Source organism: Syngnathus scovelli, unplaced genomic scaffold (assembly GCF_024217435.2).
Source record: "Syngnathus scovelli strain Florida unplaced genomic scaffold, RoL_Ssco_1.2 HiC_scaffold_170, whole genome shotgun sequence".
NCBI classification, from domain to species: Eukaryota; Metazoa; Chordata; class Actinopteri; order Syngnathiformes; family Syngnathidae; genus Syngnathus; species Syngnathus scovelli.
Genome location: NW_026061264.1, coordinates 4382 through 15000, shown reverse-complemented (window position 1 = coordinate 15000; position 10619 = coordinate 4382).

Below are 10619 nucleotides of genomic sequence, written 5' to 3'. Positions count from 1 at the left end.
TCCGGCCTTAGCTTAAGGAGACGGCCGTTGCCTCCACACCTTGGAGATGATATTCGCTCCGGGCTAGAGCCGGGTGAGGTCGTCTCGAACCACGTGCCTGAAGGCCGCCTACGCCGGATTCGGCCCCGCTCATTCGTCGGAGTGACCGCCCGACGCGGGCATCGCTAGATTAGCCGTGGCCCCGATCCTTCCCCATCGACAGCCTTTCGCCCCCTTCGCTCCGGCCTCTGAGGCGGCCGGTACCCCTTTCTTGGATGAGACAGAACCCTTGACGGGCCGTTCGCAGATTTTTGCCCGGGCTTTATTTACCGAGGCGGCCGGTACCTCCGTCTGCCTTGGATGGACCGCATCCGCAGATTTTCGTCCGGCCTTAGCTTAAGGAGACGGCCGTTGCCTCCGATCCTCCGGGCTAGAGCCGGGTGAGGTCGTCTCGAACCACGTGCCTGAAGGCCGCCTACGCCGGATTCGGCCCCGCTCATTCGTCGGAGTGACCGCCCGACGCGGGCATCGCTAGATTAGCCGTGGCCCCGATCCTTCCCCATCGACAGCCTTTCGCCCCCTGTACTCCGGCCTGTTAATAGAGGCGGCCGGTACCCCCACCTTGGATGAGCCAGAATCCTTGACGGACCATTCGCAGATTTTTGCCCGGGCTTTGTTTACCGAGGCGGCCGGTACCTCCGTCTGCCTTGGATGGACCGCATCCGCAGATTTTCGTCCGGCCTTAGCTTAAGGAGACGGCCGTTGCCTCCGATCCTCCGGGCTAGAGCCGGGTGAGGTCGTCTCGAACCACGTGCCTGAAGGCCGCCTCGCGCCGGATTCGGCCCCGCTCATTCGTCGGAGTGACCGCCCGACGCGGGCATCGCTAGATTAGCCGTGGCCCCGATCCTTCCCCATCGACAGCCTTTCGCCCCCTGTACTCCGGCCTGTTAGTAAGGCGGCCGGTACCCCCTTTCTTGGATGAGCCAGAATCCTTGACGGACCGTTCGCAGATTTTTGCCCGGCCTGTGTTTAAGGAGGCGGCCGGTACCTCCTTCCTTGGATGACCCACTACCCTTGACGGGCCCATTCGCAGATTTTTGCCCGGCCTGTTAATAGAGGCGGCCGGTACCCCCTTTCTTGGATGACCTACTACCCTTGACGGGCCATTCGCAGATTTTTGCCCGGCCTGTGTTTAAGGAGGCGGCCGGTATCCTCCTTCCTTGGATGACCCACTACCCTTGACGGGCCCATTCGCAGATTTTTGCCCGGCCTGTTAATAGAGGCGGCCGGTACCCCCTTTCTTGGATGACCTACTACCCTTGACGGGCCATTCGCAGATTTTTGCCCGGCCTGTGTTTAAGGAGGCGGCCGGTACCTCCTTCCTTGGATGACCCACTACCCTTGACGGGCCCATTCGCAGATTTTTGCCCGGCCTGTTAATAGAGGCGGCCGGTACCCCCTTTCTTGGATGACCTACTACCCTTGACGGGCCATTCGCAGATTTTTGCCCGGCCTGTGTTTAAGGAGGCGGCCGGTACCTCCTTCCTTGGATGACCTTCTACCCTTGACGGGCCATTCGTGGATTTTTGCCCGGCCTGTGTTTAGGGAGGCGACCGGTCCTCCGTAACTTGATCGGATTTCCCTTCCGGCCTGAGTTTATGGAGGCGGCCGGTCCTCCGTAGCTTGATTGGATTTCCCTTCCGGCCTGTGTTTATGGAGGCGGCCGGTCCTCCGTAGCTTGATTGGATTTCCCTTCCGGCCTGAGTTTATGGAGGCGGCCGGTCCTCCGTAGCTTGATCGGATTTCCCTTCCAGCCTGTGTTTAAGGAGGCGGCTGGTCCTCCCCGGTCGGTTGCCAAGCGACCGGGACCCGCAAGTGGGCAGGAACCGTCCACCCAACGCCGGCGAGCCGGGGCCGGTGGGGGCCCTACCAAGGCGGGTCTAACTTCAGGCGGTGCAAACGGGGGAGGGGGGTAAGGACGGCTGCCGGGAGCAGACAGCCGTCCCCGGGAGGGGGTAGTAGCTTCGCGGCGGCCGCCGGGAGCAGACGGCCGTCCGCGGATTCTGCCAATGCCTGTAGGACTTTGAATATTTCACAGCCGTGCTGTGGCACTTAGAAAATTTTTCAGAGATGTGGCACTTAGAAAGTTTTTCAGAGATGTGGCACTTAGAAATTTTTTCAGAGATGTGGCACTTAGAAATTTTTTGAGAGATGTGGCACTTAGAAATTTTTTGAGAGATGTGGCACTTTGAAAATTTTTGAGAAATGTGGCACTTAGAAAATTTTCTCTCTCTCTCTCTGGAAGTGCCGTGCCTTCTTCAGTTCTGCTATCCGAGCAGGGGACGCTTGCTGGCGGCCGTTACCAGCGCTCGGACCAGGCCCAATTGATTTGCATGGAAAACAATTGCGTCCCCCATGCTCGTTCTGACTATATTTTGCGAAAGGGGGGTAAAGTGATGAGTACACTAAGTGGGGGGACCAACCCATGTACTCTAGAAAAAGTACATGGGTTGACAAAAGACCAGTTGGTAATGCACCCCTGGTACCCCAACCCCTGGTACCTTTAGGCACTTAGAAAAAATTTCGCCCAAATTTGGAGGTCGCTCCAGGGGAAGAGGCCGAATTTTCGCCTATTACGGCCGACCGCGGGAACCAGCCGAGGCGGACGCTTTTCGGCGCAAGAGCCGTTGGCACTTAGAAAATATTCGCTAAACTTCAAAGGACCTCCAGGGGAAGAGGCCGAATTGTCACTTTTTCTGGCCGACATCGGGAACCAGCCGAGTCGGACTCTTTACGGCGGAGCAGCCGTTGGCACTTAGAAAATATTCGCCAAACTCGGCCGGACTTCCAGGGGAAGAGGCCGAATTGTCACTTGTTCTGCCCGACATCGGGAACCAGCCGAGTCGGACACTTTAAGGCGGAGCAGCCGTTGGCACTTAGAAAATATTCGCCAAACTTGAACGGACCTCCAGGGGAAGAGGCCGAATTTTCACCTGTTCTGGCCGACATCGGGAACCAGCCGAGTCGGACGCTTTAAGGCGGAGCAGCCGTTGGCACTTAGAAAATATTCGTTAAACTTGAAAGGACCTCCAGGGGAAGAGGCCGAATTGTCACTTGTTCTGGCCGACATCGGGAACCAGCCGAGTCGGACGCTTTACGGCGGAGCAGCCGTTGGCACTTAGAAAATATTCGCCAAAATGTTCCGGACCTCCAGGGGAAGAGGCCAAATTTTCACTTGTTCTGGCCGACTGGGTGAACCGGCCGAGGCGGACACTTTACGGCGGAGCAGCCGTTGGCACTTAGAAAATATTCGTTAAACTTCAACTGACCTCCAGGGGAAGAGGCCGAATTTTCACTTGTTCTGGCCGACATCGGGAACCAGCCAAGTCGGACCCTTTACGGCTGAGCAGCCGTTGGCACTTAGGAAATATTTGCCTTAACTCGGCCGGACTTCCAGGGGAAGAGGCCGGATTTTCACTTGTTCTGGCCGACATCGGGAACCAGCCGAGTCGGACACTTAAAGGCTGAGCAGCCGTTGGCACTTAGGAAATATTTGCCTTAACTCGGCCGGACTTCCAGGGGAAGAGGCCGAATTTTCACTTGTTCTGGCCGACATCGGGAACCAGCCGAGTCGGACGCTTTACGGCGGAGCAGCCGTTGGCACTTAGAAAATATTCGTTAATCTTGAACGGACCTCCAGGGGAAGAGGCCGAATTTTCACTTGTTCTGGCCGACATCGGGAACCAGCCGAGTCGGACTCTTTACGGCGGAACAGCCGTTGGCACTTAGGAAATATTCGCCGAACTCGGCCGGACTTCCAGGGGAAGAGGCCGATTTTTCACTTGTTCTGGCCGACATCGGGAACCAGCCGAGTCGGACTCTTTACGGCGGAGCAGCCGTTGGCACTTAGGAAATATTTGCCAAAATGTTCCGGACCTCCAGGGGAAGAGGCCGAATATTCACTTGTTCTGGCCGACATCGGGAACCAGCCGAGTCGGACACTTTACGGCGGAGCAGCCGTTGGCACTTAGGAAATATTCGTTAAACTTCAACTGACCTCCAGGGGAAGAGGCCGAATTTTCACTTGTTCTGGCCGACATCGGGAACCAGCCGAGTCGGTCTCTTTACGGCGGAGCAGCCGTTGGCACTTAGGAAATATTCGCCGAACTTGGCCGGACTTCCAGGGGAAGAGGCCGGATTTTCACTTGTTCTGGCCGACATCGGGAACCAGCCGAGTCGGACACTTTACGGCGGAGCAGCCGTTGGCACTTAGGAAATATTCGCCAAAATGTTCCGGACCTCCAGGGGAAGAGGCCGAATTTTCGCTCGTTCGGGCCGACATCGGGAACCAGCCGAGTCGGACACTTTAAGGCTGAGCAGCCGTTGGCACTTAGGAAATATTCGCCTTAACTCGGCCGGACTTCCAGGGGAAGAGGCCGGATTTTCACTTGTTCTGGCCGACATCGGGAACCAGCCGAGTCGGACTCTTTACGGCGGAACAGCCGTTGGCACTTAGGAAATATTCGCCGAACTCGGCCGGACTTCCAGGGGAAGAGGCCGATTTTTCACTTGTTCTGGCCGACATCGGGAACCAGCCGAGTCGGACCCTTTACGGCGGAACAGCCGTTGGCACTTAGGAAATATTCGCCTTAACTCGGCCGGACTTCCAGGGGAAGAGGCCGGATTTTCACTTGTTCTGGCCGACATCGGGAACCAGCCGAGTCGGACTCTTTACGGCGGAACAGCCGTTGGCACTTAGGAAATATTCGCCGAACTCGGCCGGACTTCCAGGGGAAGAGGCCGATTTTTCACTTGTTCTGGCCGACATCGGGAACCAGCCGAGTCGGACCCTTTACGGCGGAACAGCCGTTGGCACTTAGGAAATATTCGCCTTAACTCGGCCGGACTTCCAGGGGAAGAGGCCGGATTTTCACTTGTTCTGGCCGACATCGGGAACCAGCCGAGTCGGACTCTTTACGGCGGAACAGCCGTTGGCACTTAGGAAATATTCGCCGAACTCGGCCGGACTTCCAGGGGAAGAGGCCGATTTTTCACTTGTTCTGGCCGACATCGGGAACCAGCCGAGTCGGACCCTTTACGGCGGAACAGCCGTTGGCACTTAGGAAATATTTGCCTTAACTCGGCCGGACTTCCAGGGGAAGAGGCCGGATTTTCACTTGTTCTGGCCGACATCGGGAACCAGCCGAGTCGGACTCTTTACGGCGGAACAGCCGTTGGCACTTAGGAAATATTCGCCGAACTCGGCCGGACTTCCAGGGGAAGAGGCCGATTTTTCACTTGTTCTGGCCGACATCGGGAACCAGCCGAGTCGGACTCTTTACGGCGGAACAGCCGTTGGCACTTAGGAAATATTTGCCTTAACTCGGCCGGACTTCCAGGGGAAGAGGCCGGATTTTCACTTGTTCTGGCCGACATCGGGAACCAGCCGAGTCGGACTCTTTACGGCGGAACAGCCGTTGGCACTTAGGAAATATTCGCCGAACTCGGCCGGACTTCCAGGCCGATTTTTCACTTGTTCTGGCCGACATCGGGAACCAGCCGAGTCGGACCCTTTACGGCGGAACAGCCGTTGGCACTTAGGAAATATTTGCCTTAACTCGGCCGGACTTCCAGGGGAAGAGGCCGGATTTTCACTTGTTCTGGCCGACATCGGGAACCAGCCGAGTCGGACTCTTTACGGCGGAACAGCCGTTGGCACTTAGGAAATATTCGCCGAACTCGGCCGGACTTCCAGGGAAGAGGCCGATTTTTCACTTGTTCTGGCCGACATCGGGAACCAGCCGAGTCGGACTCTTTACGGCGGAACAGCCGTTGGCACTTAGGAAATATTCGTTAATCTTGAACGGACCTCCAGGGGAAGAGGCCGAATTTTCACTTGTTCTGGCCGACATCGGGAACCAGCCGAGTCGGACGCTTTACGGCGGAGCAGCCGTTGGCACTTAGGAAATATTTGCCTTAACTCGGCCGGACTTCCAGGGAAGAGGCCGAATTTTCACTTGTTCTGGCCGACATCGGGAACCAGCCGAGTCGGACCCTTTAAGGCTGAGCAGCCGTTGGCACTTAGGAAATATTTGCCTTAACTCGGCCGGACTTCCAGGGGAAGAGGCCGATTTTTCACTTGTTCTGGCCGACCGGGGGAACCAGCCGAGTCGGACACTTTACGGCGGAGCAGCCGTTGGCACTTAGGAAATATTCGCCAAAATGTTCCGGACCTCCAGGGAAGAGGCCGAATTTTCACTTGTTCTGGCCGACCGGGGGAACCAGCCGAGGCGGACACTTTACGGCGGAGCAGCCGTTGGCACTTTGAAAATATTCGCCAAAATGTTCCGGACCTCCAGGGGAAGAGGCCGAATTTTCACTTGTTCTGGCCGACCGGGGAACCAGCCGAGGCGGACACTTTACGGCGGAGCAGCCGTTGGCACTTTGAAAATATTCGCCAAAATGTTCCGGACCTCCAGGGAAGAGGCCGAATTTTCGCTCGTTCGGGCCGACCGGGAGAACCAGCCGAGGCGGACACTTTACGGCGGTTGAGCCGTTGGCACTTAGAAATTATTCAGACTTCCATAAACACACATCGGCCTTTTGCCGTCACTGCCCGGGATGGGCACCGTGGTAGCTAGGACAGTTCGTGTGACAGCTTCCGCTGGCACTTAGACAATTTTTAAAATGAAAATAAACAGTTCTGCACATACGTGCCGACTATATTTTGCGAAAGGGGGGTAAAGTGATGAGTACACTAAGTGGGGGACCAAGTACATAAAGCCTACCCCTGGTACCTCAGAGAGGCCGAATTGACACATTTTGTGTCCGACCGCGGGAACCAGACGAGGCGGACGCTTTTTCGGCGCAAGAGCCGTTGGCACTTAGAAAATATTCGTTAATCTTGAACGGACCTCCAGGGAAGAGGCCGAATTTTCACTTGTTCTGGCCGACATCGGGAACCAGCCGAGTCGGACGCTTTACGGCGGAGCAGCCGTTGGCACTTTGAAAATATTCGTTAAACTTCAACTGACCTCCAGGGAAGAGGCCGAATTTTCACTTGTTCTGGCCGACATCGGGAACCAGCCGAGTCGGACGCTTTACGGCGGAGCAGCCGTTGGCACTTAGAAAATATTCGTTAAACTTCAACTGACCTCCAGGGGAAGAGGCCGAATTTTCACTTGTTCTGGCCGACATCGGGAACCAGCCGAGTCGGACGCTTTACGGCGGAGCAGCCGTTGGCACTTAGAAAATATTCGTTAATCTTGAACGGACCTCCAGGGGAAGAGGCCGAATATTCACTTGTTCTGGCCGACATCGGGAACCAGCCGAGTCGGACGCTTTACGGCGGAGCAGCCGTTGGCACTTAGAAAATATTCGTTAATCTTGAACGGACCTCCAGGGGAAGAGGCCGAATATTCACTTGTTCTGGCCGACATCGGGAACCAGCCGAGTCGGACTCTTTACGGCGGAACAGCCGTTGGCACTTAGGAAATATTCGCCGAACTTGGCCGGACTTCCAGGGGAAGAGGCCGGATTTTCACTTGTTCTGGCCGACATCGGGAACCAGCCGAGTCGGACACTTTACGGCGGAGCAGCCGTTGGCACTTAGGAAATATTTGCCAAAATGTTCCGGACCTCCAGGGGAAGAGGCCGAATATTCACTTGTTCTGGCCGACATCGGGAACCAGCCGAGTCGGACACTTTAAGGCTGAGCAGCCGTTGGCACTTAGGAAATATTCGCCTTAACTCGGCCGGACTTCCAGGGGAAGAGGCCGGATTTTCACTTGTTCTGGCCGACATCGGGAACCAGCCGAGTCGGACACTTTAAGGCTGAGCAGCCGTTGGCACTTAGGAAATATTTGCCTTAACTCGGCCGGACTTCCAGGGGAAGAGGCCGGATTTTCACTTGTTCTGGACGACCGGGGGAACCGGCCGAGTCGGACACTTTACGGCGGAGCAGCCGTTGGCACTTAGGAAATATTTGCCAAAATGTTCCGGACCTCCAGGGGAAGAGGCCGGATTTTCACTTGTTCTGGCCGACATCGGGAACCAGCCGAGGCGGACACTTTACGGCGGAACAGCCGTTGGCACTTAGGAAATATTCGCCAAAATGTTCCGGACCTCCAGGGGAAGAGGCCGATTTTTCACTTGTTCTGGCCGACATCGGGAACCAGCCGAGTCGGACCCTTTACGGCGGAACAGCCGTTGGCACTTAGGAAATATTTGCCTTAACTCGGCCGGACTTCCAGGGGAAGAGGCCGGATTTTCACTTGTTCTGGCCGACATCGGGAACCGGCCGAGTCGGACACTTTAAGGCTGAGCAGCCGTTGGCACTTAGGAAATATTCGCCTTAACTCGGCCGGACTTCCAGGGGAAGAGGCCGGATTTTCACTTGTTCTGGCCGACATCGGGAACCAGCCGAGTCGGACTCTTTACGGCGGAACAGCCGTTGGCACTTAGGAAATATTCGCCGAACTCGGCCGGACTTCCAGGGGAAGAGGCCGGATTTTCACTTGTTCTGGCCGACATCGGGAACCAGCCGAGTCGGACTCTTTACGGCGGAACAGCCGTTGGCACTTAGGAAATATTTGCCTTAACTCGGCCGGACTTCCAGGGGAAGAGGCCGGATTTTCACTTGTTCTGGCCGACATCGGGAACCAGCCGAGTCGGACTCTTTACGGCGGAACAGCCGTTGGCACTTAGGAAATATTCGCCGAACTTGGCCGGACTTCCAGGGGAAGAGGCCGATTTTTCACTTGTTCTGGCCGACATCGGGAACCAGCCGAGTCGGACTCTTTACGGCGGAACAGCCGTTGGCACTTAGGAAATATTTGCCTTAACTCGGCCGGACTTCCAGGGGAAGAGGCCGAATTTTCACTTGTTCTGGCCGACATCGGGAACCAGCCGAGTCGGACTCTTTACGGCGGAACAGCCGTTGGCACTTAGGAAATATTCGCCGAACTTGGCCGGACTTCCAGGGGAAGAGGCCGATTTTTCACTTGTTCTGGCCGACATCGGGAACCAGCCGAGTCGGACCCTTTACGGCGGAACAGCCGTTGGCACTTGGAAATATTTGCCTTAACTCGGCCGGACTTCCAGGGGAAGAGGCCGAATTTTCACTTGTTCTGGCCGACATCGGGAACCAGCCGAGTCGGACTCTTTACGGCGGAACAGCCGTTGGCACTTAGAAAATATTCGTTAAACTTCAACTGACCTCCAGGGGAAGAGGCCGAATTTTCACTTGTTCTGGCCGACATCGGGAACCAGCCGAGTCGGACTCTTTACGGCGGAACAGCCGTTGGCACTTAGAAAATATTCGTTAAACTTCAACTGACCTCCAGGGGAAGAGGCCGAATTTTCACTTGTTCTGGCCGACATCGGGAACCAGCCGAGTCGGACGCTTTTCGGCGGAGCAGCCGTTGGCACTTAGAAAATATTCGTTAATCTTGAACGGACCTCCAGGGGAAGAGGCCGAATTTCCACTTATTCTGGCCGACATCGGGAACCAGCCGAGTCGGACGCTTTACGGCGGAGCAGCCGTTGGCACTTAGGAAATATTTGCCTTAACTCGGCCGGACTTCCAGGGGAAGAGGCCGATTTTTCACTTGTTCTGGCCGACATCGGGAACCAGCCGAGTCGGACCCTTTACGGCGGAACAGCCGTTGGCACTTAGGAAATATTTGCCTTAACTCGGCCGGACTTCCAGGGGAAGAGGCCGATTTTTTCACTTGTTCTGGCCGACATCGGGAACCAGCCGAGTCGGACTCTTTACGGCGGAACAGCGTTGGCACTTAGGAAATATTCGCCAAAATGTTCCGGACCTCCAGGGGAAGAGGCCGAATTTTCACTTGTTCTGGCCGACCGGGGGAACCAGCCGAGGCGGACACTTTACGGCGGAGCACCCGTTGGCACTTAGAAAATATTCGCCAAAATGTTCCGGACCTCCAGGGAAAGAGGCCGAATTTTCGCTCGTTCGGGCCGACCGGGAGAACCGGCCGAGGCGGACACTTTACGGCGGTTGAGCCGTTGGCACTTAGAAATTATTCAGACTTCCATCAAACACACATCGGCCTTTTGCCGTCACTGCCCGGGATGGGCACCGTGGTAGCTCGGACAGTTCGTGTGACAGCTTCCGCTGGCACTTAGACAATTTTTAAAATGAAAATAAACAGTTCTGCACATACGTGCCGACTATATTTTGCGAAAGGGGGGTAAAGTGATGAGTACACTAAGTGGGGGGACCAAGTACATAAAGCCCTCCCCTGGTACCTCAGAGAGGCCGAATTGACACATTTTGTGTCCGACCGCGGGAACCAGCCGAGGCGGACGCTTTTCGGCGCAAGAGCCGTTGGCACTTAGAAAATATTCGTTAATCTTGAACGGACCTCCAGGGGAAGAGGCCGAATTTTCACTTGTTCTGGCCGACATCGGGAACCAGCCGAGGCGGACGCTTTTCGGCGCAAGAGCCGTTGGCACTTAGAAAATATTCGTTAATCTTGAACGGACCTCCAGGGGAAGAGGCCGAATTTTCACTTGTTCTGGCCGACATCGGGAACCAGCCGAGTCGGACGCTTTACGGCGGAGCAGCCGTTGGCACTTAGAAAATATTCGTTAATCTTGAACGGACCTCCAGGGGA